Raw genomic sequence first — 9,925 nt, forward strand, 5'->3', positions numbered from 1 at the left:
TTCATCTGTGAACATACTCTCAAAGCATGTCAAATGTCCATGACTATTTATCATATCGCAACCTGTATAGGTATTTGCATTTCAATATCCCCTAATTTTTTGAAGAGTATATTTCACGGTTATTGAATTTTACTGAAGGGGAGTGACTTTGATGTCATGTTTTCATACGGTTTCGTAAACGTTTTGAAACCTTGGGATTTGTCTAACGTCAACCCAGATCTCGAAGATTTAACGCCATTTATTCAACAATAAAAATACCCGAAACTGTACCTATATAATAAAAGAAGACTATATTATGACAGCGACTATTTATACATCATTGTTCGCTGAAATGACGGTCACCATGACACGGTAACAGCTATGTGAAGACTTCAATTAGATGGTATCACGTATTCTTGAAAGAGTAAATATACCCTTTCTTAGCCACGTCATCAATCACCTCTTGATAAGTACAGGAGTCTCTAATAGGTTTAACAAGTAGATGTATAAATGAACTTAACCACAGGATATATCTCTCTTCGGCTCTCGCAATCCCCAATTCCAATATTATCAAAGTTATTTTGTCAGTATTATATCATTGCCCATTTTACAGAGGTCGAACAGGATACATAATCTATTATACTTTTTCCTATGCTCCTAAAACACCCTATTAGATTTTATTACATACTTCGAGAGGGTATTTGTTGAGTAATAAAACCTTCTAGTAGTTTATCGAGGGCTGGCCGTCCTTACCGCACGGTACAAATATTATCACCACTAGAAGCAACAAATTCCAGAACAAGCCAGAAATCATACCAAAATGGCCGCTTTATACAAATGAGTATTTAGGGGAATACTAACCCGAACTCTAACCCTAACCCTTTTAAGAGGTAAAAACTAAATTAGACCCAAGTTCAGTCTTTTAAAAAGGGTTAGGGTTAGGGTTCGGGTTAGTTATCCCCAAAATGCTCATTTATATAAAGCGGCCATTTTGTACTCCGGAAGCACCCGAACCTCGATAAACTACTAGAAGGTTTTATTTGTACCGTGCGGTAAGAACGGCCAGCCCTCGATAAACTACTAGAAGGTTTTATTACTCAACAAATACCTTCTCGAAGTATGTAATAAAATCTAATCGGGTGCCTAAAAACATTCAAAGCAGCGCAATTTTCGTTTCCTCGATGGTTCGGTTCTCCTGTCCTCCAATATTCAATAGGTGACCAATCGAACCGATTTCCATTCCCCTTCTCTCGCAATATCAGTCACACCAACAAATTCTCTGGAATTAACGACTTCTAAATAAAATCTGACCAGATTGATTATTTTGAAATACAAAGTCAATTTAGTATAGCAATTAAATTCAGCGGTCAAAATTAATTTTGCTTTGATTTCATGGGCTGGTAATACCTCGTATCTCTTGTTTGCTATATTCTTAAAAAAAAAGAAAAGAAAAAATCATTATTTGGTTAAACCAGCTTTGATTTTGATCAAAATTAAATATTGCTATTTTAGTTTCATTATTTGACTTACTTTGTCGACATTGGGACATAAAATCGGTTATACCAGCAAGAAGCGGCGCATAAAATTGTTCTAAAATGCAAGAGAGAAAGATAGATGGAGAGAGAGAGGGCGAGAGAGGGGTTTAACGTCCACTTAACATAAACATGGTCATTTCGTGACGAAGAAGTGCAATACTTTTATTTCAATAATTTGCATGTGGGTCTTTAGCTGTGGTAAGAAATAAACGAGGATAGGCGAACTATCCTACTCCTTGTCACGTACACGTGTGGGATCGTAAACAAGCCACTTGACTCAATGACGTATCATATTTCCCAAAGCGCAACCGTTAGACCATTCCCAACCCCATCCCGATTAAGCATACACTATCTCGTATACAGTGCTTGTCATTACTTAAAAACTAAATTAAACGATAGTTTAATAATGTGTGTAGTCTTAACTGTAGTAGCTGTATGATACAAATCATTTGTTATCTTCAATTATTCAAGGGAGTTTACTAAATACAGATTGCCACCATCTTGTTCGCAGTGGAACATGGCAGCTGCCCACCACTTCCTGTCTGTACTTCTAATATACGCTTTAAAGCAGACGTTATATTTTACGTTGTAAGTATAGTCTGGTGGACAATCCTCTGAAATGATCAAACGTTTCCTAAAGAGGCATTCAAATTAATGAAGCTGTATTTCTCCGTTTTCATCCATATATGGTGTCTAATCTTAACAAGCTATATGATGAAGGTCATCCCTTGGATTCGAAAATATTATAAAAAGAATACAGCTTTAATACTTGCATAAAGCTAAAATGTTTTCAATTTCCACCACACTGTTTTACTGATAAACCATAGTAAGTTTTTACATTACCCTTGACTAAATAATCTCTCAGTTCAATCAATTGGAATACATTCGGATAATCTAGAGAAGATGAACGAAATGGAGATTTTAGAACTAAGATTGCACATAATTATCAACAGTGCAACATCCATGGTCCTTGATAACACGATAACTTTGATTCTAATTTGGAGAAAATAATGAAACCCAGAGTACAAGTTGATTATATCAATAATTTGACTAAGTTCGATGAAGAGAATTGTCTGCTTATTCTATGTAGCGATAAGCAATTTGATTTGTCAAGACTTTGGAACAAAACAATTTAAATGCTCTTAATTGAGGTAGAATGTTTAAACTTGTTGTAGATGTTCATTAGGTGAATGTTGTGACTGAGTTCAGTGATTAACTTTTCCGCTAAAGCTAAGCAGAGCTAATCAATTTCATTTGCCAATGATTTGGGACAAGATAACTTTGATTCTAACTTACAGAGAGTGGTAAATCTTAGCATAGAGTTTCACTACCAGGTACTTCAAAACCTTAACTTAAGTCGATCGTGAACATTTTCTGCTTAGACTAAGTTTACATTATCCGTTGGCTTGTTGTAAGTTATTGAATGATATACTCAAGCATGCGGCAATTGTTCCGTAGAACTAAAGCTTTCCGAAGCTCTTTTATTAATGGTAGGGTTAATGGTGTAAAGGGATGGAATGATGTGGAAAATCTGGAGAAAAATAATCTAATAAATATCTCAGAAATACTATTGAAGATTTCTCTATTATTATGAACTACTTCAAACATCACTGAAACAATGGCCCTGGTTCTATTGTTATGGTATTAGTTCCTGCAATGAACGAGCTATAGCATCTCAAATTTATTAGTGTTGGGTATCCAGCCAATATCAAGGTATCATTAACAGTAGAAACTTCAAACTCAGGGAGTAGCAGGAACCTGAGTGGGCATACGAATGTACAAAATCTGGTCTGTCCAAATTAATTATTGTCCGAGTAGAGGATCGTCCAAATTTGGTTCAAAGATTGTCCATTTTCTGTTTATTTTTTTATTGAAACAGATTTTCGAGGTCGGTATCAACTGTTACTTGGTCGCAAATCACAACCAAATATTGGTTCCAAAGAGTCTGTTGACAAAACTGTTGAGAATGCCTATCTGACATTTTGAGTATGACCCAGATCAAAGCTGTATTTGCGATACTAACGCGATATCAGGTATTTTGAAAGCCTGTCCTCTTGAATAACAATTAGTAAACCTACATTTAAAACCAATAATCCTTTTATCCTTATATAATGACATAAAAACAAGTAAGATTTATAGAAACAACGATCCCGTTCAAATAAAACAAAAGATGAAAAATGGGCTGTGCGTTTTTTTAAAGTGTATATTATATATTATATTAGTATAATTGATGTCAGATTTACGAGGTAACAGTTTTAAATGTTAATTTTCTTTTTGAATTTAATTTTGAGAATTATTTGGAATACCCAATACAACTAGATCATGTAAGAACAACCATATGCTAAGGGATTCTTTTGAAATGGAGAAAATTGCATACCAAAACCCCTTAATCTGATATACTACAAGCGTGAAACATAGATGCACTAAGAAACTAAAAGTAATACCTATATTGACCATTCAACCTGACCCCATAGATTGATAACACAAACCGTAATTGAGATAAATGATTGTTTCTGTTATTACCGACAAATGGAAGAATAATTGAATAATTTTTCTTATATGGTATCTACAATGCTTTCTTTCAGGCTTTTGTTATGGAATTTAATCCTTGATGTGGAAGTTTTCAAAATTGTGAAGAACGTGTTTATTGAACAATGGTTTTATGGTATAAACGCCATTAAAAGCAAGATCATTAGCTACTTTAATGTATATTATAATGAAAATCTTAAGAGAGTAGTTCATTAATTAACCCATTCAACCTACCATTATAAGCTTATATTAGAGTAATGGGCTTTATCGACTGTTAATAATGCTAGTATTATGAAGAAATAAAACATTACCATTAGCAATTAAACTTTCAAATATAATGGCAAAAACAAACAATAACACAACCAACCTATGATTTTTAAAAGTTAGAAAACTTTTTATTTTCATGTTGATATACAACAATATCCAAATTTAAATGTTATTTGATTAGATGTTAAAACCTTTTAGAATATGAAATGAAATTGAGTTTTATGGCATATCAGCTCCAATTGCGCTCCATTGCGTTAGACATATGGTGGTCGGAACGAGACAAGTTAAAGAGCATCACAAAAAATTATTTATATACATAAATAAAAACAAATAACAATACTTTGTGTATAAAAATAATTCAAATGAAAGAAAGCAGGTTGCAAATATACAGTTAAAACTTATAATAAAACTTTGAGCATCCTACAATAAAGCTCCAGTTGAGCAAATAAATGGTATTTTATAGTATGACTTTAACGGTTTGATGTGGTCACATTCTAGTTGAGGCCCTTGCTATATGATGAAAATATGTGTTAGAAAAGTATAACCGGTGCATTTCGTAAACGGTAACGTCAGATCCTATTTTAGGGATTTATTGACGAAGAACGGTTCCGGAAGATATGGATTTATAATGAGTTTCCATCCCCTGTGTTTCCAAAATAATTTCCAAATTTCCAAAACATGATTTCCTGCTCTTTGGGCAAATATTGATAGCATACTATGCACTAAGGGACCTTCTGAATTTAGCCATGACCAAAACAAATGAACATCCCTCCCTCCCCCAAAATGGAAAAAAACTTCAACTTCTGTAATCAAATAGAATTCATAGATTTATACTTATAATTGTATGTCAGTTGGCGTGTGGTGGTGCATTTTGGGGTTCGTCAACCTTTCAGACATTTGCATGCAAGATACTACATCATGATACTGGATACCAAATAAAGCGACGTGATCGATGATCACAGTGATTGCACACTCAAGTACACACTCCAGTTCACAAGGATACATACCATTTTTTCAAGCACGGATTTCAGAATTTCAAAACGCGGATTTGCCACTCTGGTATAGGCCCTGGTGACGTTGCAAGTCAGTTGTTTTTAATGACAAACAACTTGTCAGTTAAACATATATTATACAAGAGTTAAATTTGCCTACTAGGGGTCTTTCTTTAGGCCTGAAATGTTATCTACATTATTAATTAGACATTAATTAACTTATCCAGACCATAATGAACTCTCGATGCCATGGCTCGCCTGCGATATTTATTGGATTTGAATACATTTTGTGATGGATGATTTAACGTCAAAATGGATAATCGAGACTTTGTTTTTTATCGTACTGACTTTAGTAATGATAATTGAGACTATGTCTTAAATTCAATCGCTAATATCTAGGTTCAGAGTGGAACAAATTTGACAGAAATTTTCAGCGCGAACTGTCAATTTTTTTTTAATCTCCCATAATGCCCCTTTAAGTATTCAGCCCTCCTACTACTATAAGATAGCGGTTAACGCTCGCAGACAAGATTCGGTCCTAATTTTAGTCTCACGATATTATCCTCAGTTTCTGGATTGTTACTAATGCGAAAGGTCTCGGCTTACACTGAATTCCTGGGGCACACGGCAACACCATCCATTTAGAACACGTGCTCTCGTATTTGTTTATGGCCCACCCTAAGGCTCGATTTTTCGATATTCATCCATTGTATCTACTTAACTAGTATTTTTCTCACCAGTTTTGTTTCTCTTTTCAGATAGCCGTTAATTTCCAAACATCGATTTTGAAAAATAATTCATAGTGAAATTAACGCAACATCCGACCCAATTATCACGGATCAAGATATTTAGTTAATATTTTGTAAGATATATTTTGCCTATAGCGCTTATATTCAGTCCAATTCAGATAAAATTAAATTCGAAAACATAAAACAAAAAGAAAAACATCAATATATCCAAACTCCAAAAATTCATAGTTCCTTTAAGGGTTTTTTCTAACAGGTATTTCACAAATGGATAATTGTGTGTCTCCACATTTAAAATCCGATATCATGTGTCTCGGTTCTTTTAAAAAATCCAATACCGCGCAATCTTCTTCATTTTTGTTATTAGGTTCACCACCACCCCAATATTCAATAGCTGAACCATCTAGCCATTTCCAATCGTTTTCATGAACAGCATCAGTCGCACCAACAAACACTCGAGTATCTACGACTAGAGAAAGAACATATATTACGTTAATTCAAGTTCCAGAATCAAACATTTAAAAACAAAAACAAATCGAAACAAGCTTAACTTATGATAATATTAAGCTTGCTAAATACTAGAGTGGAGTAGAACTAACCCCTGACATAATCCAACATTATAATTTTTTATTCCCGCAAGATGCACTTTTGCTATCTGTGCGTTAAATATTACAAAATATAATTGGTATTTTTACCTTTGCGAGACACTAATTTGATTTTTCGGTGGTCGTAATTTTGAGAAAACGGTAATTTAGGGCCATTTGAAGATTTTATTTTTAAAAAAAAATAACGGCAAGAGGCAACGATACTAAAGTAAGTTTAGGCTATTTGAATTTTACAATCGTCTATTGATTTCACAAGGTCACCGTTACCTAAACTTCATGCTTCGTTTATAAACAAAATAAAGGGATTCTATTCACAACATTACATTGCAAGAAGCACGGAAACACTAGGCGAATGTTTGGAAAGGTCAAGATGGGTGATATATTAGTGGTTACAGATTCTGCTGGCTAGCCTCTGCTTACCTGTAGCTGTACCATATAAATCTTTCATCATTTTTAACTTCTCAAGAGAATTTCCCAGATACAGATAACCATTATCATTTTTACAGCGCCCCATAGAATCAGTCCACGTCATTCTATCTGTATCACCAATATAGGCTTTAAAACATACATTATATGTAGAATTGTAGATATAGTCGAAAGGACATTCCTCTGAAAAATAGCATCGTGTAATTCTGGTATTTAGAATGTGATGTTTAATAAAGTACAGTTATATAGACTATACTAACAGAACATAATTCTTTATGGGAAACAATCACTGGTTTTATTCGATAAGCATGAGTTTTCGACAAGTATTCTCTTATCGTTATCAAACATAATTATATTTAATAATCTTGAGTTCAAAATTTCAAAAATCATTTTCTTCAGTCGATCGAATATTGCCTATATCGAAAAGACGAATATGTTGCCATTTGTACTTTTCGATGATGTTGAATGAAGATTATGACGGTTTCTTCTTAATAAAATATTGGGGGTGTCTGAGTCAGAATATATAGAGAATCTCCTACTCGTCTTTTTTGATATAAAAAAAATATCAACAATATCGACTTGTGTTGATATTTTTTGATATAAAAAAAGACGAGTAGGAGATTTTATTTATCCCCCAATCCTTTCTTACATGCACAAATAAATAAATATAATTCTTTGCTATAGATTTCACTTTTACTGAACCCGATACCATTACGGCGTAGTGATACATAATGTTTTGACAGCAAATCAACTATTGCAAAGTCCTTTATATTGACCCAGTGTTTCCATCAAGGTCAATTAAATAAAAATAGTTCATTTTTAATAAAAAAAAGAAGTTACTTTTACTAAAAAATGAACTGTTTTTTGAAAATAAAAAAAGTAGTTCCTTTTTAACTGACCAATCAAATTCATGTAAAGCGATATCTCCTAAGAATGTATTATTGCGTGATAAACGGAGTTATTGTAATACAGACTTCAGTTCCGATATTATGAAATATGCAGAAGAAAATAGTTCGCGAATTCATGTCCCTGATCGTATCTTATTCACCCGTCAGTTATATCAGTGAAAACTGTATACACCAAACATACCCAATGTGCTTATTATTTATAAAACACTTGATATCACTTTCCATTTGGCTAACAGATCATATTGCAAGTAACCCTAGAATCACCAACTTATCGACTACTATTTGATGTACATTATAAATAAATATATACAATACATATTGCACATGTATTAGTTCATGTGTTAAAGGTAAGAAGCGGCATCTGCATATTTCACCACACCCAACACTTCTTGCGTGAGCTGTCTTTTCAGGCCCAACAATCGGTCTTCGATTGTGATGTACTTATGCCGTTCTCTGGGTGCTATGGTCTGCGCCATAGTTTGCAACGAATGGTGACATTCACCTTCTTGTAGTTTGGAAATCTCACCGTCAAATAGGGATGGGATTGGTTTAATTAGACGATTAAATTTGCAACGAAATCTTTCAATTATATAGGGGTGACAATGGTTTAATAGACAATTTAATTGCTTCCTTTAAATTTCCATTATGATATATTGAGTGAACACATTTCAAACTGTAGGCAACAAGCCAATCAATTCTACCAAATTCGCAAACATTCGTAACAATTTAGAAACAAAGTCTCTTAACACCATTTATTGGCTTGTTATAACAACAGACGTTCATTAAAGAAAACCGACGGATTTCACCCTACACCTTCTGCGAATACATCGATTCACTGATCTACTGAATTCCTTGGTTGGACCTGTAATGACCTATCTTAAATCGAAATAAAACATTCCCAACAGCCACGAAAGGTATTGTATGTTCAAGTCACTGCTAATCGAATCTTACTTTCTTACCGACCGCCGTAAATCGCCAAAGCTAAATGTAAAATATTTACCTGCTAGGCGCCAGTATGTAACCAGTCCTCCATTATTGACCCCTGACATTCCTGACCAAATCCATGATTTAAATAAGTAACAATCTTTTATATCTGGTTTATAAGAGAATGAAACACAGCCTGCTTTTCCCACGCATTTTTCACCACACTCTTTAACCGATACACCGTTAAAGGTAGTATCAGGATTGGATACTAGATAGCTGTTAAATTCAATCCTTTGAAAAACATAATCCGGACAAACTAGAATCGCTATACAAAAAAGGGTTTCCACAACAAAAAATATAAGCACAGTAATACAGATATTCATGCCGAACAGTTTCATTTCTTGACTTGTACACGCGACGAGATCATACTGGATGAATGTTCATTTCCGCCAATCGAATTTCAAAATATAGCAATCAATGCCAAGCATTTGTTTTGTATAGAACGATTGTTACAAACTGTTAAAATATAGATTCGATTCTTTAGAAGCACGCAATGCCAAGCTTGGATTTCTACGAAACAGTGGTTTCAGTATTTGTTTATTTAAGTTTAGTACACACGGGAAAATTCCAATCTTTCATTACAGAAATTGTAGTCTCATACATGTAATTTGTTTCCAGTCCCCGGTACTTGCACATAGATCAATCCTTTCCGAAGCAGACTTGACGGTCGATATTTAATTTTGATGGACTGAAATCCATATTGTTTCCACTCCTGTTTTGTCGCCATTTCCGAATTATGACCCCTTTATTTTGTGTTGGAGGGGATTCGTGTCTATAGTTCTCATGTGTGCAGAAAATTGGTAACTACAACATTGATGTTGGTTTAAGCATTAGAAATCATCATTAGGAGATTAATTAATTATTTAATACAGACGGGTAAATAATTTTGCTAAAACCAGTTCTAATCATTATCGAAGTGTATGGAATACCTTTAAATAATTAAATAAAAATACA

General features: G+C 33.8%; 1 long non-coding RNA gene across 1 annotated transcript; it reads right to left on the reverse strand.

The window, feature by feature from the left end:
- Positions 1 to 6,387: 6,387 nt before the first annotated feature.
- Positions 6,388 to 9,327, reverse strand: LOC126831941 (uncharacterized). The gene is made up of 3 exons (XR_007684440.2): positions 8,988 to 9,327; positions 7,074 to 7,262; positions 6,388 to 6,517 (listed from the first exon to the last, which is right to left on the reverse strand). It is a non-coding gene; the product is annotated as an uncharacterized LOC126831941 (long non-coding RNA).
- Between the last annotated feature and the right edge of the window lie 598 nt (positions 9,328 to 9,925).

The sequence above is a fragment of the Patella vulgata genome, chromosome 9 (assembly GCF_932274485.2).
Source record: "Patella vulgata chromosome 9, xgPatVulg1.2, whole genome shotgun sequence".
Taxonomy (NCBI): domain Eukaryota; kingdom Metazoa; phylum Mollusca; class Gastropoda; family Patellidae; genus Patella; species Patella vulgata.